This window comes from Tachypleus tridentatus, chromosome 5 (genome assembly GCF_004210375.1).
Source record: "Tachypleus tridentatus isolate NWPU-2018 chromosome 5, ASM421037v1, whole genome shotgun sequence".
NCBI lineage: Eukaryota > Metazoa > Arthropoda > Merostomata > Xiphosura > Limulidae > Tachypleus > Tachypleus tridentatus.
The window spans coordinates 35,891,743-35,918,853 of record NC_134829.1 but is presented as its reverse complement, the minus strand read 5'-3'; the positions used below and the strand labels follow the sequence as shown (position 1 = coordinate 35,918,853).

General features: G+C 38.9%; 1 protein-coding gene across 17 annotated transcripts in view; it reads right to left on the bottom strand.

The window, feature by feature from the left end:
- LOC143250935 (NACHT and WD repeat domain-containing protein 2-like) overlaps window positions 1-27,111 on the bottom strand; it is a 97,672-nt gene that overhangs the window by 32,977 nt on the left and 37,584 nt on the right. For 11 of the 17 annotated variants that reach the window (XM_076502147.1, XM_076502146.1, XM_076502154.1 and 8 more), the window contains one exon: window positions 26,899-27,026. The exons of 2 other annotated variants lie outside the window; for them this stretch is intronic. The gene's annotated coding sequence lies outside the window, so the exon portion shown is untranslated. Of the gene's footprint in view, window positions 1-25,898; window positions 26,135-26,837; window positions 27,027-27,111 lie in introns of all 17 variants that reach the window. 4 more of the 17 variants (XM_076502158.1, XM_076502159.1, XM_076502157.1 and 1 more) reach the window with 2 other exon arrangements.

The window sequence follows — 27,111 nt, the reverse complement described above, 5'->3', positions numbered from 1 at the left end:
TTCTGTACCTGATACTATACACACCAGAGCTTCTGTACCTGATACTATACACACCAGAGTTTCTGTACCTGATACTATACACACCAGAGCTTCTGTACCTGATACTATACACACCAGAGCTTCTGTACCTGATACTATACATACCAGAGCTTCTGTACCTGATACTATACACACCAGAGCTTCTGTACCTGATACTATACACACCAGAGCTTCTGTACCTGATACTATACATACTAGAGTTTCTGTACCTGATACTATACACACCAGAACTTCTGTACCTGATACTATACACACCAGATCTTCTGTACTTGATACTATACATACCAGAGCTTCTGTACCTGATACTATACACACCAGAGTTTCTGTACCTGTTACTATACATACCAGAGTTTCTGTACCTGATACTATACACACTAGAGCTTCTGTACCTGATACTATACATACCAGAGCTTCTGTACCTGATACTATACACACCAGAGCTTCTGTACCTGATACTATACATACCAGAGCTTCTGTACCTGATACTATACACACCAGAGTTTCTGTACCTGATACTATACACACCAGAGCTTCTGTACCTGATGCTATACACACCAGAGCTTCTGTACCTGATACTATACATACCAGAGTTTCTGTACCTGATACTATACACACCAGAGCTTCTGTACCTGATACTATACATACCAGAGTTTCTGTACCTGATACTATACACACCAGAGCTTCTGTACCTGATACTATACACACCAGAGCTTCTGTACCTGATACTATACATACCAGAGCTTCTGTACCTGATACTATACACACCAGAGTTTCTGTACCTGATACTATACATACCAGAGCTTCTGTACCTGATACTATACATACCAGAGTTTCTGTACCTGATACTATACATACTAGAGCTTCTGTACCTGATACTATACACACTAGAGCTTCTGTACCTGATACTATACACACCAGAGTTTCTGTACCTAATACTATACACACCAGAGCTTCTGTACCTGATACTATACATACTAGAGTTTCTGTACCTGATACTATACACACCAGAGTTTCTGATATACCTGATACTATACATACCAGAGTTTCTGTACCTGATACTATACACACCAGAGTTTCTGTACCTGATACTATACACACTAGAGCTTCTGTACCTGTTACTATACATACTAGGATTTCTGTACCTGATACTATACATACCAGAGTTTCTATACCTGTTACTATACATACCAGAGTTTCTGTACCTGATACTATACACACACCAGAGTTTCTGTACCTGATACTATACACACCAGAGCTTCTGTACCTGAAACTATACATACCAGAGCTTCTGTACCTGATACTATACACACCAGAGCTTCTGTACCTGATACTATACATACCAGAGCTTCTGTACCTGATACTATACACACCAGAGCTTCTGTACCTGATACTATACATACCAGAGCTTCTGTACCTGATACCTATACACACCAGAGCTTCTGTACCTGATACTATACACACCAGAGTTTCTGTACCTGATACTATACATACCAGAGTTTCTGTACCTGATACTATACACACCAGAGTTTCTGTACCTGATACTATACACACCAGAGCTTCTGTACCTGTTACTATACATACTAGGATTTCTGTACCTGATGCTATACATACCAGAGTTTCTGTACCTGATACTATACATACCAGAGTTTCTGTACCTGATACTATACAGACTAGAGCTTCTGTACCTGATACTATACACACTAGAGCTTCTGTACCTCATACTATACACACCAGAGTTTCTGTACCTAATACTATACACACCAGAGCTTCTGTACCTGATACTATACATACTAGAGTTTCTGTACCTGATACTATACACACCAGAGCTTCTGTACCTGATACTATACACACCAGAGCTTCTGTACCTGATACTATACACACCAGAGATTCTGTACCTGATACTATACACACCAGAGCTTCTGTACCTGATACTATACACACCAGAATTTCTATACCTGTTACTATACATACCAGAGTTTCTGTACCTGATACTATACACACCAGAGTTTCTGTACCTGATACTATACACACTAGAGCTTCTGTACCTGTTACTATACATACTAGGATTTCTGTACCTGATACTATACATACCAGAGTTTCTGTACCTGATACTATACATACCAGAGTTTCTGTACCTGATACTATACACACCAGAGCTTCTGTACCTGATACTATACACACCAGAGCTTCTGTACCTGATACTATACACACCAGAGCTTCTGTACCTGATACTATACACACCAGAGCTTCTGTACCTGATACTATACATACCAGAGCTTCTGTACCTGATACTATACACACCAGAGCTTCTGTACCTGATACTATACATACTAGAGCTTCTGTACCTGATACTATACACACCAGAGCTTCTGTACCTGATACTATACACACCAGAGTTTCTGTACCTGTTACTATACATACCAGAGTTTCTGTACCTGATACTATACACACCAGAGTTTCTGTACCTGATACTATACACACTAGAGCTTCTGTACCTGTTACTATACATACTAGGATTTCTGTACCTGATACTATACACACCAGAGCTTCTGTACCTGATACTATACATACTAGAGTTTCTGTACCTGATACTATACACACCAGAGCTTCTGTACCTGATACTATACACACCAGAGCTTCTGTACCTGATACCATACACACCAGAGCTTCTGTACCTGATACTATACACACCAGAGCTTCTGTACCTGATACTATACACACCAGAGCTTCTGTACCTGATACTATACATACCAGAGTTTCTGTACCTGATACTATACACACCAGAGCTTCTGTACCTGATACTATACATACTAGAGTTTCTGTACCTGATACTATACACACCAGAACTTCTGTACCTGATACTATACACACCAGAATTTCTATACCTGTTACTATACATACCAGAGTTTCTGTACCTGATACTATACACACCAGAGTTTCTGTACCTGATACTATACACACCAGAGCTTCTGTACCTGTTACTATACATACTAGGATTTCTGTACCTGATACTCATACATACCAGAGTTTCTATACCTGTTACTATACATACCAGAGTTTCTGTACCTGATACTATACACACAAGAGTTTCTGTACCTGATACTATACACACCAGAGCTTCTGTACCTGAAACTATACATACCTAGAGCTTCTGTACCTGATACTCATACACACCAGAGCTTCTGTACCTGATACTATACATACCAGAGCTTCTGTACCTGATACTATACACACCAGAGCTTCTGTACCTGATACTATACATACTAGAGCTTCTGTACCTGATACTATACACACCAGAGCTTCTGTACCTGATACTATACACACCAGAGTTTCTATACCTGTTACTATACATACCAGAGTTTCTGTACCTGATACTATACACACCAGAGTTTCTGTACCTGATACTATACACACTAGAGCTTCTGTACCTGTTACTATACATACTAGGATTTCTGTACCTGATACTATACATACCAGAGTTTCTATACCTGTTACTATACATACCAGAGTTTCTGTACCTGATACTATACATACTAGAGCTTCTGTACCTGATACTATACACACTAGAGCTTCTGTACCTGATACTATACACACCAGAGTTTCTGTACCTGATACTATACACACCAGAGCTTCTGTACCTGATACTATACATACTAGAGTTTCTGTACCTGATACTATACACACCAGAGCTTCTGTACCTGATACTATACACACCAGAGCTTCTGTACCTGATACTATACACACCAGAGATTCTGTACCTGATACTATACACACCAGAGCTTCTGTACCTGATACTATACACACCAGAGCTTCTGTACCTGATACTATACATACTAGAGTTTCTGTACCTGATACTATACACACCAGAACTTCTGTACCTGATACTATACACACCAGAATTTCTATACCTGTTACTATACATACCAGAGTTTCTGTACCTGATACTATACACACCAGAGTTTCTGTACCTGATACTATACACACTAGAGCTTCTGTACCTGTTACTATACATACTAGGATTTCTGTACCTGATACTATACATACCAGAGTTTCTATACCTGTTACTATACATACCAGAGTTTCTGTACCTGATACTATACACACCAGAGTTTCTGTACCTGATACTATACACACCAGAGCTTCTGTACCTGATACTATACATACTAGAGCTTCTGTACCTGATACTATACACACTAGAGCTTCTGTACCTGATACTATACATACCAGAGCTTCTGTACCTGATACTATACACACCAGAGTTTCTGTACCTGATACTATACATACTAGAGCTTCTGTACCTGATACTATACACACCAGAGTTTCTGTACCTGATACTATACACACCAGAGCTTCTGTATCTGATACTATACACACCAGAGCTTCTGTACCTGATACTATACACACTAGAGCTTCTGTACCTGATACTATACATACCAGAGCTTCTGTACCTGATACTATACACACCAGAGCTTCTGTACCTGATACCTATACATACAGAGCTTCTGTACCTGATACTATACACACTAGAGCTTCTGTACCTGATACTATACACACCAGAGTTTCTATACCTGTTACTATACATACCAGAGTTTCTGTACCTGATACTATACACACCAGAGTTTCTGTACCTGATACTATACACACTAGAGCTTCTGTACCTGTTACTATACATACTAGGATTTCTGTACCTGATACCATACATACCAGAGTTTCTGTACCTGTTACTATACATACCAGAGTTTCTGTACCTGATACTATACATACTAGAGCTTCTGTACCTGATACTATACACACTAGAGCTTCTGTACCTGATACTATACACACCAGAGTTTCTGTACCTGATACTATACACACCAGAGCTTCTGTACCTGATACTATACATACCAGAGTTTCTGTACCTGATACTATACACACCAGAGCTTCTGTACCTGATACTATACACACCAGAGCTTCTGTACCTGATACTATACACACCAGAGCTTCTGTACCTGATACTATACACACCAGAGCTTCTGTACCTGATACTATACACACCAGAGCTTCTGTACCTGATACTATACATACTAGAGTTTCTGTACCTGATACTATACACACCAGAACTTCTGTACCTGATACTATACACACCAGAATTTCTATACCTGTTACTATACATACCAGAGTTTCTGTACCTGATACTATACACACCAGAGTTTCTGTACCTGATACTATACACACCAGAGCTTCTGTACCTGTTACTATACATACTAGGATTTCTGTACCTGATACTATACATACCAGAGTTTCTATACCTGTTACTATACATACCAGAGTTTCTGTACCTGATACTATACACACCAGAGTTTCTGTACCTGATACTATACACACCAGAGCTTCTGTACCTGAAACTATACATACTAGAGCTTCTGTACCTGATACTATACACACCAGAGCTTCTGTACCTGATACTATACATACCAGAGCTTCTGTACCTGATACTATACACACCAGAGTTTCTGTACCTGATACTATACATACCAGAGCTTCTGTACCTGATACTATACACACCAGAGCTTCTGTACCTGATACTATACACACCAGAGTTTCTGTACCTGATACTATACACACCAGAGCTTCTGTACCTGATACTATACACACCAGAGCTTCTGTACCTGATACTATACACACCAGAGCTTCTGTACCTGATACTATACATACCAGAGCTTCTGTACCTGATACTATACATACCAGAGTTTCTGTACCTGATACTATACACACCAGAGGTTTCTGTACCTGATACTATACATACCAGAGTTTCTGTACCTGATACTATACACACCAGAGTTTCTGTACCTGATACTATACACACCAGAGCTTCTGTACCTGATACTATACATACCAGGATTTCTGTACCTGATACTATACATACCAGAGTTTCTGTACCTGATACTATACATACCAGAGTTTCTGTACCTGATACTATACATACTAGAGCTTCTGTACCTGATACTATACACACTAGAGCTTCTGTACCTGATACTATACACACCAGAGTTTCTGTACCTAATACTATACACACCAGAGCTTCTGTACCTGATACTATACATACTAGAGTTTCTGTACCTGATACTATACACACCAGAGCTTCTGTACCTGATACTATACACACCAGAGCTTCTGTACCTGATACTATACACACCAGAGCTTCTGTACCTGATACTATATACACACCAGAGCTTCTGTACCTGATACTATACACACCAGAGCTTCTGTACTTGATACTATACATACTAGAGTTTCTGTACCTGATACTATACACACCAGAACTTCTGTACCTGATACTATACACACCAGAATTTCTATACCTGTTACTATACATACCAGAGTTTCTGTACCTGATACTATACACACCAGAGTTTCTGTACCTGATACTATACACACTAGAGCTTCTGTACCTGTTACTATACATACTAGGATTTCTGTACCTGATACTATACATACCAGAGTTTCTATACCTGTTACTATACATACCAGAGTTTCTGTACCTGATACTATACACACCAGAGTTTCTGTACCTGATACTATACACACCAGAGCTTCTGTACCTGAAACTATACATACTAGAGCTTCTGTACCTGATACTATACACACTAGAGCTTCTGTACCTGATACTATACATACCAGAGCTTCTGTACCTGATACTATACACACCAGAGTTTCTGTACCTGATACTATACATACTAGAGCTTCTGTACCTGATACTATACACACTAGAGCTTCTGTACCTGATACTATACACACCAGAGTTTCTGTACCTAATACTATACACACCAGAGCTTCTGTATCTGATACTATACACACCAGAGCTTCTGTACCTGATACTATACACACTAGAGCTTCTGTACCTGATACTATACATACCAGAGCTTCTGTACCTGATACTATACACACCAGAGCTTCTGTACCTGATACTATACATACTAGAGCTTCTGTACCTGATACTATACACACCAGAGCTTCTGTACCTGATACTATACACACCAGAGTTTCTGTACCTGATACTATACATACCAGAGTTTCTGTACCTGATACTATACACACCAGAGTTTCTGTACCTGATACTATACACACTAGAGCTTCTGTACCTGTTACTATACATACTAGGATTTCTGTACCTGATACTATACATACCAGAGTTTCTGTACCTGTTACTATACATACCAGAGTTTCTGTACCTGATACTATACATACCAGAGCTTCTGTACCTGATACTATACACACCAGAGCTTCTGTACCTGATGCTATACACACCAGAGTTTCTGTACCTGATACTATACACACCAGAGCTTCTGTACCTGATACTATACATACCAGAGTTTCTGTACCTGATACTATACACACCAGAGCTTCTGTACCTGATACTATACACACCAGAGCTTCTGTACCTGATACTATACACACCAGAGCTTCTGTACCTGATACTATACACACCAGAGCTTCTGTACCTGATACTATACACACCAGAGCTTCTGTACCTGATACTATACATACTAGAGTTTCTGTACCTGATACTATACACACCAGAACTTCTGTACCTGATACTATACACACCAGAGTTTCTATACCTGTTACTATACATACCAGAGTTTCTGTACCTGATACTATACACACCAGAGTTTCTGTACCTGATACTATACACACTAGAGCTTCTGTACCTGTTACTATACATACTAGAGCTTCTGTACCTGATACTATACACACTAGAGCTTCTGTACCTCATACTATACACACCAGAGTTTCTGTACCTAATACTATACACACCAGAGCTTCTGTACCTGATACTATACACACCAGAGCTTCTGTACCTGATACTATACATACCAGAGCTTCTGTACCTGATACTATACACACCAGAGCTTCTGTACCTGATACTATACACACCAGAGCTTCTGTACCTGATACTATACATACTAGAGTTTCTGTACCTGATACTATACACACCAGAACTTCTGTACCTGATACTATACACACCAGATCTTCTGTACTTGATACTATACATACCAGAGCTTCTGTACCTGATACTATACACACCAGAGTTTCTGTACCTGATACTATACATACCAGAGTTTCTGTACCTGATACTATACACACTAGAGCTTCTGTACCTGATACTATACATACCAGAGCTTCTGTACCTGATACTATACACACCAGAGCTTCTGTACCTGATACTATACATACCAGAGCTTCTGTACCTGATACTATACACACCAGAGTTTCTGTACCTGATACTATACACACCAGAGCTTCTGTACCTGATACTATACACACCAGAGCTTCTGTACCTGATACTATACATACCAGAGTTTCTGTACCTGATACTATACACACCAGAGCTTCTGTACCTGATACTATACATACCAGAGTTTCTGTACCTGATACTATACACACCAGAACTTCTGTACCTGATACTATACACACCAGAGCTTCTGTACCTGATACTATACATACCAGAGCTTCTGTACCTGATACTATACACACCAGAGTTTCTGTACCTGATACTATACACACCAGAGCTTCTGTACCTGATACTATACATACCAGAGTTTCTGTACCTGATACTATACATACCAGAGCTTCTGTACCTGATACTATACACACCAGAGCTTCTGTACCTGATACTATACACACCAGAGTTTCTGTACCTGATACTATACACACCAGAGCTTCTGTACCTGATACTATACATACTAGAGTTTCTGTACCTGATACTATACACACCAGAGTTTCTATACCTGCTACTATACATACCAGAGTTTCTGTACCTGATACTATACACACCAGAGTTTCTGTACCTGATACTATACACACTAGAGCTTCTGTACCTGTTACTATACATACCTAGATTTCTGTACCTGATACTATACATACCAGAGCTTCTGTACCTGATACTATACATACCAGAGTTTCTGTACCTGATACTATACACACCAGAGTTTCTGTACCTGATACTATACACACCAGAGCTTCTGTACCTGATACTATACATACCAGAGCTTCTGTACCTGATACTATACACACCAGAGCTTCTGTACCTGATACTATACATACCAGAGCTTCTGTACCTGATACTATACACACCAGAGCTTCTGTACCTGATACTATACATACCAGAGCTTCTGTACCTGATACTATACACACCAGAGCTTCTGTACCTGATACTATACACACCAGAGTTTCTATACCTGTTACTATACATACCAGAGTTTCTGTACCTGATACTATACACACCAGAGTTTCTGTACCTGATACTATACACACCAGAGCTTCTGTACCTGTTACTATACATACTAGATTTCTGTACCTGATACTATACATACCAGAGTTTCTATACCTGTTACTATACATACCAGAGTTTCTGTACCTGATACTATACAGACTTCAGAGCTTCTGTACCTGATACTATACACACCAGAGCTTCTGTACCTGATACTATACACCAGAGTTTCTGTACCTAATACTATACACACCAGAGCTTCTGTACCTGATACTATACATACTAGAGTTTCTGTACCTGATACTATACACACCAGAGCTTCTGTACCTGATACTATACACACCAGAGCTTCTGTACCTGATACTCTATACACACCAGAGATTCTGTACCTGATACTATACACTACCAGAGCTTCTGTACCTGATACTATACACACCAGAATTTCTGTACCTGTTACTATACATACCAGAGCTTCTGTACCTGATACTATACACACCAGAGTTTCTGTACCTGATACTATACACACCAGAGCTTCTGTACCTGATACTATACATACTAGATTTCTGTACCTGATACTATACATACCAGAGTTTCTATACCTGTTACTATACATACCAGAGTTTCTGTACCTGATACTATACACACCAGAGTTTCTGTACCTGATACTATACACACCAGAGCTTCTGTACCTGATACTATACATACTAGAGCTTCTGTACCTGATACTATACACACCAGAGCTTCTGTACCTGATACTATACATACCAGAGCTTCTGTACCTGATACTATACACACCAGAGTTTCTGTACCTGATACTATACATACTAGAGCTTCTGTACCTGATACTATACATACTAGGATTTCTGTACCTGATACTATACATACCAGAGTTTCTGTACCTGATACTATACATACCAGAGTTTCTGTACCTGATACTATACATACCAGAGCTTCTGTACCTGATACTATACACACCAGAGCTTCTGTACCTGATACTATACACACCAGAGTTTCTGTACCTGATACTATACACACCAGAGCTTCTGTACCTGATACTATACATACTAGAGTTTCTGTACCTGATACTATACACACCAGAGCTTCTGTACCTGATACTATACACACCAGAGCTTCTGTACCTGATACTATACACACCAGAGCTTCTGTACCTGATACTATACACACCAGAGCTTCTGTACCTGATACTATACACACCAGAGCTTCTGTACCTGATACTATACATACCAGAGTTTCTGTACCTGATACTATACACACCAGAACTTCTGTACCTGATACTATACACACCAGAGTTTCTGTACCTGATACTATATACACCAGAGTTTCTGTGCCTGATGCTATACACACCAGAGTTTCTGTGCCTGATACTATACACACCAGAGCTTCTGTACCTGAAACTATACATACTAGAGCTTTTGTACCTGATACTATACACACCAGAGCTTCTGTACCTGATACTATACATACCAGAGTTTCTGTACCTGATACTATACACACCAGAGCTTCTGTACCTGATACTATACATACCAGAGTTTCTGTACCTGATACTATACACACCAGAGCTTCTGTACCTGATACTATACACACCAGAGCTTCTGTACCTGATACTATACATACCAGATTTCTGTACCTGATACTATACATACCAGAGTTTCTGTACCTGATACTATACATACCAGAGTTTCTGTACCTGATACTATACACACCAGAGTTTCTGTACCTGATACTATACACACCAGAGCTTCTGTACCTGATACTATACATACCAGAGCTTCTGTACCTGATACCTATACACACCAGAGCTTCTGTACCTGATACTATACACACCAGAGCTTCTGTACCTGATACTATACACACCAGAGCTTCTGTACCTGATACTATACATACCAGAGCTTCTGTACCTGATACTATACACACCAGAGTTTCTGTACCTGATACTATACACACCAGAGCTTCTGTACCTGATATACACACTAGAGCTTCATACCTGATACTACCACACACCAGAGCTTCTGTACCTGATACTATACATACCAGAGCTTCTGTACCTGATACTATACACACCAGAGCTTCTGTACCTGATACTATACATACCAGAGTTTCTGTACCTGATACTATACACACCAGAGCTTCTGTACCTGATACTATACATACCAGAGTTTCTGTACCTGATACTATACATACCAGAGTTTCTGTACCTGATACTATACACACCAGAGTTTCTGTACCTGATACTATACACACTAGAGCTTCTGTACCTGTTACTATACATACTAGGATTTCTGTACCTGATACTATACATACCAGAGTTTCTATACCTGTTACTATACATACCAGAGTTTCTGTACCTGATACTATACACACCAGAGCTTCTGTACCTGATACTATACACACTAGAGCTTCTGTACCTGATACTATACACACCAGAGTTTCTGTACCTGATACTATACACACCAGAGCTTCTGTACCTGATACTATACATACCAGAGTTTCTGTACCTGATACTATACACACCAGAGCTTCTGTACCTGATACTATACACACCAGAGCTTCTGTACCTGATACTATACACACCAGAGTTTCTGTACCTGATACTATACACACCAGAGCTTCTGTACCTGATACTCATATACACACCAGAGCTTCTGTACCTGATACTATACATACCAGAGTTTCTGTACCTGATACTATACACACCAGAGCTTCTGTACCTGATACTATACACACCAGAATTTCTGTACCTGATACTATACATACCAGAGTTTCTGTACCTGATACCTATACACACCAGAGTTTCTGTGCCTGATACTATACACACCAGAGCTTCTGTACCTGATACTATACATACCAGAGCTTCTGTACCTGATACTATACACACCAGAGCTTCTGTACCTGATACTATACATACCAGAGTTTCTGTACCTGATACTATACACACCAGAGCTTCTGTACCTGATACCATACACACCAGAGCTTCTGTACCTGATACTATACACACCAGAGCTTCTGTACCTGATACTATACACACCAGAGCTTCTGTACCTGATACTATACATGATTTCTGTACCTGATACACACCAGAGCTTCTGTACCTGATACTATACATACCAGAGCTTCTGTACCTGATACTATACACACCAGAGTTTCTGTACCTGATACTATACACACCAGAGCTTCTGTACCTGATACTATACATACCTAGAGCTTCTGTACCTGATACTATACATACCAGAGCTTCTGTACCTGATACTATACACACCAGAGCTTCTGTACCTGATATACATACATACTAGAGCTTCTGTACCTGATACTATACACACCAGAGCTTCTGTACCTGATACTATACACACCAGAGTTTCTATACCTGTTACTATACATACCAGAGTTTCTGTACCTGATACTATACACACCAGAGTTTCTGTACCTGATACTATACACACTAGAGCTTCTGTACCTGATACTATACATACTAGATTTCTGTACCTGATACCTATACATACCAGAGTTTCTATACCTGTTACTATACATACCAGAGTTTCTGTACCTGATACTATACATACCAGAGCTTCTGTACCTGATACTATACACACTAGAGCTTCTGTACCTGATACTATACTACCATACACCACTATACATACCAGAGTTTCTGTACCTGATACTATACACACCAGAGCTTCTGTACCTGATACTATACATACCAGAGCTTCTGTACCTGATACTATACACACCAGAGCTTCTGTACCTGATACTATACACACCAGAGCTTCTGTACCTGATACTATACACACCAGAGCTTCTGTACCTGATACTATACACACCAGAGCTTCTGTACCTGATACTATACACACCAGAGCTTCTGTACCTGATACTATACACACCAGAGCTTCTGTACCTGATACTATACATACCAGAGCTTCTGTACCTGATACCTACACACCAGAGCTTCTGTACCTGATACTATACACACCAGGATTTCTGTACCTGTGCCTACTATACATACCAGAGTTTCTGTACCTGATACTATACACACCAGAGTTTCTGTACCTGATACTATACACACCAGAGCTTCTGTACCTGATACTATACACACCAGAGCTTCTGTACCTGATACTATACATACCAGAGTTTCTGTACCTGTTACTATACATACCAGAGTTTCTGTACCTGATACTATACACACCAGAGCTTCTGTACCTGATACTATACACACCAGAGCTTCTGTACCTGATACTATACATACTAGAGTGCTTCTGTACCTGATACTATACACACCAGCTTCTGTACCTGATACTATACACACCAGAGCTTCTGTACCTGATACTATACACACCAGAGCTTCTGTACCTGATACTATACATACCAGAGCTTCTGTACCTGATACTATACACACCAGAGTTTCTGTACCTGATACTATACACACCAGAGCTTCTGTACCTGATACTATACACACCAGAGCTTCTGTACCTGATACTATACACACCAGAGCTTCTGTACCTGATACTATACACACCAGAGCTTCTGTACCTGATACTATACATACCAGAGTTTCTGTACCTGATACTATACACACCAGAGCTTCTGTACCTGATACTATACACACCAGAGCTTCTGTACCTGATACTATACACACCAGAGCTTCTGTACCTGATACTATACATACCAGGTTTCTGTACCTGATACTACATACTGATGCTATACCAGAGTTTCTGTACCTGTTACTATACATACCAGAGTTTCTGTACCTGATACTATACACACCAGAGCTTCTGTACCTGATACTATACATACCAGAGCTTCTGTACCTGATACTATACACACCAGAGCTTCTGTACCTGATACTATACATACTAGAGCTTCTGTACCTGATACTATACACACCAGAGCTTCTGTACCTGATACTATACACACCAGAGCTTCTGTACCTGATACTATACACACCAGAGCTTCTGTACCTGATACTATACATACCAGAGTTTCTGTACCTGATACTATACACACCAGAGCTTCTGTACCTGATACTATACACACCAGAGTTTCTGTACCTGATACTATACACACCAGAGCTTCTGTACCTGATACTATACACACCAGAGCTTCTGTACCTGATACTATACATACCAGAGCTTCTGTACCTGATACTATACACACCAGAGCTTCTGTACCTGATACTATACACACCAGAGCTTCTGTACCTGATACTATACATACCAGAGTTTCTGTACCTGATACTATACACACCAGAGCTTCTGTACCTGATACTATACACACCAGAGTTTCTGTACCTGATACTATACACACCAGAGTTTCTGTACCTGATACTATACACACCAGAGCTTCTGTACCTGATACTATACACACCAGAGCTTCTGTACCTGATACTATACACACCAGAGCTTCTGTACCTGATACTATACACACCAGAGCTTCTGTACCTGATACTATACATACCAGAGTTTCTGTACCTGATACTATACATACCAGAGCTTCTGTACCTGATGCTACTATACATACCAGAGTTTCTGTACCTGATACTATACACACCAGAGTTTCTGTACCTGATACTATACACACCAGAGCTTCTGTACCTGATACTATACATACCAGAGTTTCTGTACCTGATACTATACATACCAGAGTTTCTGTACCTGATACTATACATACCAGAGTTTCTGTACCTGATACTATACATACCAGAGTTTCTGTACCTGATACTATACACACCAGAGCTTCTGTACCTGATACTATACACACCAGAGTTTCTGTACCTGATACTATACATACCAGAGCTTCTGTACCTGATACTATACATACCAGAGTTTCTGTACCTGATACTATACACACCAGAGCTTCTGTACCTGATACTATACACACCAGAGCTTCTGTACCTGATACTATACACACCAGAGCTTCTGTACCTGATACTATACACACCAGAGCTTCTGTACCTGATACTATACATACCAGAGCTTCTGTACCTGATACTATACACACCAGAGCTTCTGTACCTGATACTATACATACTAGAGCTTCTGTACCTGATACTATACACACCAGAGCTTCTGTACCTGATACTATACACACCAGAGTTTCTGTACCTGATACTATACATACCAGAGTTTCTGTGCCTGATACTATACACACCAGAGATGCCTGATACTATACATACCAGAGTTTCTGTACCTGATACTATACACACCAGAGCTTCTGTACCTGATACTATACATACTAGAGCTTCTGTACCTGATACTATACACACCAGAGCTTCTGTACCTGATACTATACACACCAGAGCTTCTGTACCTGATACTATACACACCAGAGCTTCTGTACCTGATACTATACACACCAGAGCTTCTGTACCTGATACTATACACACCAGAGCTTCTGTACCTGATACTATACACACCAGAGCTTCTGTACCTGATACTATACACACCAGAGTTTCTGTACCTGATACTATACACACCAGAGCTTCTGTACCTGATACTATACACACCAGAGCTTCTGTACCTGATACTATACATACCAGAGTTTCTGTACCTGATACTATACACACCAGAGCTTCTGTACCTGATACTATACATACCAGAGTTTCTGTACCTGATACTATACACACCAGAGCTTCTGTACCTGATACTATACATACCAGAGTTTCTGTACCTGATACTATACACACCAGAGCTTCTGTACCTGATACTATACACACCAGAGCTTCTGTACCTGATACTATACACACCAGAGCTTCTGTACCTGATACTATACACACCAGAGCTTCTGTACCTGATACTATACATACCAGAGTTTCTGTACCTGATACTATACACACCAGAGCTTCTGTACCTGATACTATACATACCAGAGTTTCTGTACCTGATACTATACACACCAGAGCTTCTGTACCTGATACTATACATACCAGAGTTTCTGTACCTGATACTATACATACCAGAGTTTCTGTACCTGATACTATACACACCAGAACTTCTGTACCTGATACTATACACACCAGAGTTTCTGTACCTGATACTATACATACCAGAGCTTCTGTACCTGATACTATACATACCAGAGCTTCTGTACCTGATACCTATACATACCAGAGTTTCTGTACCTGATACTATACACACCAGAGCTTCTGTACCTGATACTATACATACTAGAGTTTCTGTACCTGATACTATACATACCAGAGTTTCTGTACCTGATACTATACACACCAGAACTTCTGTACCTGATACTATACACACCAGAGTTTCTGTACCTGATACTATACATACCAGAGTTTCTGTACCTGATACTATACACACCAGAGCTTCTGTACCTGATACTATACACACCAGAGTTTCTGTACCTGATACTATACATACCAGAGCTTCTGTACCTGATACTATACATACCAGAGCTTCTGTACCTGATACTATACAAACCAGAGTTTCTGTACCTGATACTATACACACCAGAGCTTCTGTACCTGATACTATACACACCAGAGCTTCTGTACCTGATACTATACACACCAGAGCTTCTGTACCTGATACTATACATACTAGAGCTTCTGTACCTGATACTATACACACCAGAGTTTCTGTACCTGTTACCATACCTTCTAATGTACCCTAACTGTGAACACGTGAAATCATGATTTGACTTTTCTTCAGCAAAAGACTTCTAGAGAATTGTTTGTTTTTACTTTAATTTTCCTCAAAGTTCAGTTAATAATACATCCATTGTAGTGCCAAGAGACATTATAATACTTATTTTTACGTATGTATATACCCTCCTACAGACGTACATACACACACACAAACAGTATTGTCATAAACGTAAATTGGTACGTTTAGTGATTAAACCAATTCTCGATATAAATATATATATACACACAAGTAATGTCTGTCTCTGTAACAGTGCCATGAGAGTTTGAAATCTGTATATGATTATTTCTTCTCGAAATTCTTATAGTTTCCTAGTTTGGCCTACCATGTGAATAAAGAAATATTCAAATATATATAGAGATCTCGTGGACTTTAGAGAAGAACAATCAAAATATGCAATTTTGTATGATGATATAATGTCACACAAATATTACCACTAAATACAATGTTTCACCAGCCTGGGGCGTTTCACACTAAATTCATACACATTCCCTTAGGGTTTATTAGGTGTGTGACGTAACCATATCTAATATTCTTTGCCAGTACATTCGCTTAAATAGTTACGTATAATTACGCACCCTAAACGAAAAAGTACGTAAATGGTTGTTTATCTGATACGCCGTTCATAAAGTAGTATTCTATGTTGCTATAAACATCTGAGGCTTAAAATAGAACGCTATTTGTATATAATCGTCACTCTTTCTCCGTCTGATATATCTAGGTTTGAAGTCATGTTAATGATGTATAAATCCGTATGTATCTTATGAAAATATATGTGAAAAATAGGCTAGTTTCATTAAGATGTTTAGGAAACTTATATGGTTCTCAGTGTCGTTGTTTTTAAGTTGATGCATTCTTTATCTGATATTTAAGAGTGTATTCATGCTTTGTAATGTTTTAATGCGCATTATAATTTACACGACTACAGAATGAAAATAATAAATATTATAATGCTATAACGTTGTTCTTTTGTTTGGTGCGTTTTGGATTTTTGGATTATTTGATAAACAGAAAGTGAAGTCCAGTCCATGTAAATATAATGAACTAATTTATTTATTCTTTAACGTTTGATATATGCTACGTTCATCTTGATACAAGCTGTAGGCCTAACTTCACAGTCAACGTTTTAACACAAATCTAAATAAATTATCATTCAATTTCCACGCACTGATTATTCGTTATTTCTCCAAAATTCATGAAATGTGTATATTATTACATCATCATGAACTTTATATTCAATGATTACTTCTATGTACTTTCTAGATCTAGCATCGACATCTTTATTAACAGCTTCCTCTCGGAAACAACTAAATTATAACATTGAAAGTATTGCTTATAACACTGTCCCTTTTCTTGATTGTGAAGTCCGTTTAACAATTCTAACACACAAATAAAACAGTACACTAAATTGTCCATTCACTGTCTTTATGGTAGTACTCTCTTCCAATGCTCATACTATGTAGATGCATTGACCTCTTGTTCATTTTCACCACTGGCCAAGGAGATATTCTTAGGTGGGTGGTCGAATGAACCCACTAGAGGTTATACCCTTTGTGATCTTCTGAAAGTGGTCGAAAAAAAAAAAAAAAGAGAACCATGAGCTCTTCAGCAGGTTCACAATCTCCTCGCAATTTTTCTCTAAGTTACCCAGCTGGCCATTTTTTCACCAATTTATTTCCAAAGTCTCTACTCTTGCGTAAGACTGTTTTGTGTGATTTTTTTCTCCATATAAGATTAGAAAAGGTCCAATAACATTTTCAGTTTTCTTTTGAAAACCAGTGATGATGATGATGTATTACTGATAGTTTCATATACTTCTGGATGCTAACATTATGTAACATAAATTTTGTTCCTGGATGGTGTGTGTTATTTCTTAATTAGCTTATGTTGTAAAAGTAGAGAAAATGACCATTACCCTTCAAACTTTCGTGTTGTGATGTGGATAATGAAATTTAGAAATTAACCTATTATCTATGTAAAAACGGCCAAATTTGCACATTTTCATATGAACCAAGATTTACATGTAGTTATACTGAAGTTATACAAAAATGAACAAAAATGTGTAGAAGTGAGTAGTTTTTCGAGATTTGCGACTGTAATCACTTTCACGTATCAGCTCCCATATATAGTCTCCCATCACGTTTTCGTTATACGCTCTTTGGTAGCGGCGTCCAAAGTCCAGTATATCTTGGTGCCAGCCCTCGCCTTGTCTTCTGAGTATGCTCTCATGTACTCCTTGAATTTATCAAGATGAGCGTCAAGGATATGGACTTTCAGGGACATCCTATAGCCCATTTTGCCGTAGTTCTTCACCACATCCTCAACTAGTTCCATATAATATCCGGCCTTGTGATTGCCCAAGAAGCCCCGAACCACTGTAACAAAGCTACCCCAAGCTTTTATTCCTTCCTACTGAGCTTCTTGGCGAATTCTGTGCACTCCAGGATCTTCTTCATTTGTGTACCAACGAAGACACCAGCTTTGACCTTTGCCTCAGACAGTTTAGGGAAGAACTTTCGAAGGTACTTGAAGGCTGCAGACTCCTTATCAAGAGCTGTGACAAATTGTTTCATAAGACCCAATATTATGTGCAATGGTGGGAGCAACACCTTCTGGAGGTCCACTAGTGGCTCACACTTGACATTGTGCCTCCCCACAGATTACTCAGTCCGTTGTGGCCAGTGCTTCCTGTTGTAGTGCGCTGCGGTGTCCCTGCTGTCTCAAAGGCAAAAATAACAGAAAAACTTGGTAAAGCCTCCTTGGAGACGCATCAGGAATGCCACCGTTTTGAAGTATCCGATAACCTCCCAGCCATACTCATCATACTTCAAGGTTTCCAGCAAGGTCTTGACGTTGTTGTATTCCTCTTTGAGGTGCACCGAATGAGCCAGGGGAAGAGATGGATACTGATTCCCGTTATGGAGCAGTACAGCTTTGAGGCTTCTACGACACTCTAGAAAGTTCTTGAAAATTATTGTAAGCTCGAGATAATTCTCTATCAGCTACTCAACACTGAATCTACCTGGAATGTTCTGGAAAATGGGTAAATTTCATTACCCAGGTCACAAAAGCAAAGTTCGAAGAGAAAAATAGGTCTTTTCCATTTACTTTAGGCATAAGCAATTGGGAAATAATACTTTCTGTCCAGGAACAAGAAAAAGTAAAAATTTTGTTACATTGTGTAATTTATATAAAACAGTGCAAGACCTTGATTCCACGTTTTCTAATGTTCATCCAATAAATGGCTATTTGATTTAACAATTCGTAGTTGTATTAATTTACCACACCATTAAAAGATGGATTAAAATATCTTTGAAATCTCTAGGACTTTATACCTTTCCACAAACAAATCTAATTCAAAGTTCCATCTCTTTCCAAAGTGAAGTTACATGGGTACACTTAATATTGAAGCAATTTCATTTGCAAGTTTCTTTGCAAGAGTTTCTGCTTCCTGATTTAGAACAGCATATGCTTCAGGCGAAATAATGAAACAGTCCAGCACAACCATGATTCATCTGTTCCCACTGTTACTTTGTGGAAAATAATCAAGTACATTAATAATAACTCTATCCATCTGGACATTTCGTGGTTAAAAAGACACTCAGCAAGTAAGAGAATGCTTCTGCTGTGTCAGGTGCCAGAGGTCTGTGGAGATGATCAAGTGCTTCATAAAGTAAACATTGAGAAAGTAGAAACTGTAATTATTGTTTTTGTCCACTGGAACCTTCCTATTTTGGACATATTAAAGTCTACCGTAAATCCTACTGTGTTCAATGCATATTTGTTTTCGAGCTGTATGGGGCAACTGTTTGTTATGATGGTCTTTTTTTACATTACTCATAAACCACTGAATAATTAGTTTTAAATTCGCATTTTCTGCCTGAAAAATTTTACGTGGGCCACATCAGTTCTTCTTTATCGATAGTAGATGTCGCATCTTGGACTGGTTTTCTTCATTAGGTTTGTCATATTTTCTATCCTGTGCTTACTTCTTCTTAAAGTGTGTACATTTTTTACTAATATGCAGTCTTTAGGTTGATGCATCAGTATTTCTGTTGTTCTCTCCAGGGTAATGTATGATGTTAAAGTTGTACTCCTAGAGATTTTGGAGTCATGTTAATATTTGGCCTTCTGAATTACAAAACTTCACCAGCCACTTCAAAGTTGCATAATCGGCCTGGAACATAAAATTTGTCCATATAGACACTGATAGAAGTGACTCAGGGTTCAAACAACACTTAGCACCTCCTTTTGATTAGTATAGTATTTCTTTTCTATGGCGTTCATTGCATTTCCATATCAGACAACCACGTGTTCCTTTCTAGGTTATCCTTGTGACAAAACTGCTCCCATCGCAAAATTACTAGCATCTGAAAGTAGTGGATCTTCCAGAGTTGGGTATGCCAATACCTGAGTAATGGTAAATTCCTTCTTCGGTTTTTTTAAATCCTTGTTCACACTCAAACAAAACTTATATGGTTTTTGAAGTGTTTTGTGTAAAATACGAGCTATGTCAGTGAAATATTTTAAAAAATAACGGTACTAAAGGAAAATCTAATAAATCCTCACATATCAAGCACGCTCTTTGGTGTTGGTCAATTCTGGATGGAGTCAGTATTCGATAGACCTGAAAACTTTCCTTTTTTACTTACTGCTTCTCTCAGGAAACTCTCCTGTTCATAGAATAATTCATACTTCTTGGAATTCAGCTTAAGGTTCTGTTGTCATTAACCATTCCACAACTTTACTGTGGCTTTCCCACATTGATTATGTCACTCAAGTAGATGAATAAGATATTCCAAAGTAATGCAGACAAAGCATATCCCACTAACACTGCAATAAAGTAAGAGCATCACGTAACCCACATTTTTTCTCTACATTTTGGCAACTACTGTCCTTCTCTACAACAATGTGAAGAGACCTTCTGTACCTGTTACTAAATATTCTAATGTACCTCAACTGTACCTGTTACTAGTTCATAGGTTCCATTCCATAGTATGTAGCAGATAGTGTTCTAGGCTGGAACTCCTAAGTTGAAGCAGAAAGATGTGCATGACTGGTTTAACCCTTGCATTTAATAATTCATTTTCATGTTTAATTCTGTCATTGATGTTCTTTCTACCTCACTGATGTCTTTTTATACATGTTGTCATAACAGTCTTTATGAACTTTGATGTTCTGTTGCATTTCTTCAAACTTGCTGTTGTAATCTCTTTCTCTATACATCTTCAATAGCTTCAATGCGATTTCGCCCGGTATGACCAGGTGGATATGGCTCTCGACTCGTAACCTAAAGGTCGCGGGTTCGAATCCCCGTCACACCAAACATGCTCGCCCTTTCAGCTGTGGGAGTTTTATAATGTGATGGTCAATCCCACTATTCGTTGGTAAAAGAGCAGCCCAAAAGTTGGCGGTAGGTAGTGATGACTAGCTGCTTTCCCTCTAGTCTTACACTGCTAAATTAAGGACGGCTAGCGCAGATAGCCCTCGTGTAGCTTTGCGCGAAATTTAAACCTAACCTCAATGCGATTTCCTTTAGTTTTTAGTTTTTTTAGTACTAGATCTCTTTCTTCTAATTTTACACTTAAATTTCGCATTCTTCTAACGTTCTGTCTTGCTCTTCTTTTATTTCTTGTTTGTTTGTTCATATTGAGCACAGAGTTATACAATGAGCTCTCTCTTCTGTGACCACCACGAGTATCGAAACTCAGTTTTTTATAAGCATCGTGACTTAACACTCATCTCCTTAGAGGCTACTTAATTTTACTTCTTTCTTCAAAGTTTCTATAACATTCTTCCTGATTTTATCTTCGCAATGTTATCATTTCAAGTAACGCTTCACTCTCATTTTCACGGGCCCGGCATGGCCAAGCGTGTTAAGGCGTACGACTAGTAATCTGAGGGTCGCGGGTTCGCATCCCCATCGCGTCAAACATGCTCGCCCTTTCAGCCGTGGGGGTATTGTAATATTACGGTCAATCCCACTCTTCGTTGGTAAAAGAGTAGCCCAACAGTTGGCGGTGGGTGGTGATGACTAGCTGCCTTCCCTCTAGTCTTACACTGCTAAATTAGGGACAGCTAGCACAGGTAGACCTCGAGTAGTTTTATGCGAAGTTCAAAAAACAAACAAACTCACTTTCACATCTGGTAATCGTCAAATTCAACACTTAAGGTTCCCAAGTATATTCAGAATTCTATCCTATTTTCACCATATTAATAACTCACTTCTGACACCACGTGTTATAACATTGTTCTTTCGTTGGCGGTTTCTTTTAATTATCCCGTGAAATTATTTCAAATATAATTCATCTAAACTATTGCGAATTATTTTCTTTCCTTCTTTCACATTTTTTCAAGCTTGTACACTGTCATAAGTTGTTGTATGCTTACATTAGAAACGACTTTAACTGCTGTAAACAAGTCATTGTACTTGCGCTCGACAAACATGATAACAAATACAGATCTAAATACTTCACCACCCCCAGTAGCACAGTGGTACGTTTGCGGAATTATTCTGCTATAAGCCATGTTGCGATACCCGTTGTTGGCAGAGCACAGATAGCCCTTTGTGCTTAATAGCAAACAAACAACAACAAATACTTCACGCAAACACACTAATTCAACTATTATCCTGAAAATAACATTACACATTTGATAAATATCTCGTATTTATAACCTAATTTATGAACATGTTAGAAAAATCTTGACTCCACATCCTTAGGTCCTTCTAAGTGTTCTAAACCTATCTTATTATATTAGGTTGTCCAGAAATAAATGTCGGAATTCTCACGATGACATTTAGAAGCTAGATACTGAGTAGCTCATCGTTGGTTGGTTGGTTTAATCCAACGTTTGTGGCTTACAAGGTGTCTTAATTGTCTCAGAGAAAGTTTCGCAACTACCAAGGCAACATGGACAAGAAGGATTTTCTTCTCATTTTCCTCTACGACTTCAAATTTGGGCGAAAAGCTTCCGAAAGTATACAGAACATCAACCAGGCATTCGGCCATGGATCTGTTACTGAACGTAGAGTTCAGTGTTGGTTCCAAAGGTTTCGACATGGAAATGAGAGTCTTGAAGACCACGAAGGTCGTGGAAGGGAGACATCCTCAGATGAAAACAATTAAGGGAAGCAGTTGAGACAGTGCATCGTACAACAGTACGTGAGCCTGTAGGAAAGCTAAGCACAAAGAAATCAAGCATTATCAATCAGCTGAGTGCGATTAGAAAGACGAAAAACAATCAGGGGAAGAAAACCACATCTGACAAATACTGTCAAGAACTGGCCGAAATGTGTCGGAAGTTGCGCGAGAAATAACCAGCTCTAGTCAATCGAATGGCTCTATTCTTCTTCACGATAATGCTCGACTCCACCTATGAAGGATGATGCTCCAAAACTTGAACTAATCCCCCTTATTCCCCAGACCTTTCCCCAACAGATTTTCAATTTTCCAAGCACTTTTACAAATTTTTGAACAATAAACGCTTTCAAAACCAGGCAGCCGCAGAAGAAGTTTTCAGGTACTTTATTGACCATAGAAACTCTGATTTCTACAACAGGGGCATAAACAGCATCGTTTCACGTTGACAAAAGTGTGTTGAAGCAAATGGTGCTTACTTTGATTAAAGCATGTTTTACAACACTGGTTTATACTTTTCCGCCCCCCGCTAGTACAGCGGTAAGTCTACGGATTTACAATAATTAAAATCAGGGGTTCGATTCCCCTCGGTAGACTCAGCAACTAGCCTCATGTGGCTTTGCTATAAGAAAACACACACTTATACTTTTCCAAACTTCGCAGGTCAAAAACGACATTTATTTCTGGACAACCTAATACCTTTTGACTTGAACGTCATTATTAAGACCTGCAGCTCTCTCTAGCTAATGCCCCCGGCTAGTACAGCGGTATGTCTACGGATTTACAACCCTCAAATCAGGGGTTCGATTCCCCTCGGTGAGCTCAGCAGATAGCCCGATGTGGCTTTGCTATAAGAAAACACACACACACACTCTAGCTAAGATTTTGATTACAACAGTAAAAATATAGTTTAAAAAATAGTATAAGTTTATTACAAAAGTTATACAGATAGTGTGTGTGTGTGTTTTTCGTATAGCAAAGCCACATAGGGCTATCTGCTCAGCCCACCGAGGGGAATCGAACCACTGATTTTAGCGTTGTAAATCCGGAGACATACCGCTGTACTAGCGGGGGGTTATACAGGTAGTATCGTATATTTCAAGAATTGCTTAAAATTAAGCTGACCTCAACCTTCAATATATTATCTACATGGATATCGTACATCGAAAACAACAAATAAAACTAAGAAATTATGCACAGGAAAACTACATGTTACTATGCACTGGATGATTATGTACAGATAAGGCTGAATGAAATAATAAACAAAAATATTACAATGAAGGAAGGCCCAGCATGGCCAGGTGGATTAAGGCGTTCGACTCGTAATCTGAGGGTCGTGGTTTCGAATACCCGCCACACCAAACATGCTCGCCCTTTCAGCCTGAGGGCGTTATAATGTTACGGTAAATCCAACTATTCGTTGGTAAAAGAGTAGCCCAAGAATTGGCGGTGGGTGATGATGACTTTCCTCTAGTCTTACACTGCAAAATTAGGGATGGCTAGCGCAGATAACCTCGTGTAACTTTGCGCGAAATTCAAACAAACAGTACAATGAAGGAATATATTCAATTAGAAAAGAATACTAGTACACTAAGCAATCAATTGACCTTCACGTATCAATATTCATGATGGATATTCTTTCTGACACCAGTTTCATTTCTTTCATAATCTGAATGTCTCGTTAAAACTGAAAAAAATACTTTATGTTAAATGAATTTCGAGTATTTCCTGTTAGTGCAAAATTTACGAAACTATACTCATTAGCACACAGTGAATTCGATTATTATTATTTCATACCTGTAGGAAGGTCGCGGATTCGAATCCCCGTCTCATCATACATGCTCGCCCTTTCAGCCGTGAGGGCGTTATAATGTGGCGGTCGATCCCACTATTTGTTGGTAAAAGAATAGCCCAAGAGTTGGCGGTGGGTGATGATGACTAGCTGCCTTCCCTCTAGTCTTACACTGCTAAATTAGGGATGGCTAGTGTGGATAGCTTTCGTGTTGCTTTGCTCGAACTTCAAAACAAACAAACTGTAGGAGTAAAAAATATCTGTTACTAGTCGACTTATAGAACTCACTTGATTCGGTGTGAAATTGCCTGCTCTGCACTAATTATTTTTATCACGACCTTCTAACCTTGAAGCAGTACCGAATTTCAGTATAACGTGAACAATCTAAGCACCTTGTCATAATATACTCTCAATTCCTTTCCAACGACTTTCACACGATACCTGGCCCAATCTCAAAACATTCAATGATTCATGGAAATACCGTAGATGGTAGCACATCCGATAGTCTTCAGGAGCAGCATATCAAACATGCCCGCTAATTTCGATATGTTCTGATCACAATAACTTAAGAAAGCAATCGATGAGTTTAACTTTTTGCTTTTCTTAAACGGCGTGAACAAGGGCAGCCTTGAAAGACGTAACGAGCCCTTGTCGTAAAACACGTTACATAAAAAATGTTAATTAGTTACACATCAATTTCACATATTTCATACAAATAAAAACTTACAGCGTTAGACAGTATGAATAACGACATGAAAATTAAACCTCAGAAATTGTACCCGAATTATTTTTAACTAAGCTATTAAATTAAACAAAAATAATTATAAACTAAAATTATTTTATATGTTAGAGGAAGCTCAAAATATAGTCTTACGATTGCTTACATCACAGTACGTTTTAGTAGTATTTGTTAAATTTACATACACGCAACGAAACATTCTTACCTTATCTATATTTATATTCACTGCTACTCTTAACTACGAAGAAATACAAAATAATAATTACTTAGGGATGTACCACCGAGGCTATTCTTAGTTGAATTACTTGTCTCTTGTAATACCACTACTCCTGACATTGAAATCTGGGAACTTCACTCCATGCTATTTTACACAACACTGCGCGCCTCTCGCCAACTGTGAAAAAAAAAGAAGAAGAAAAATTAGCGTGGAACGGTACACTGGTTAGTACACTTGTTTCCTACCTTCACATACCAATAAA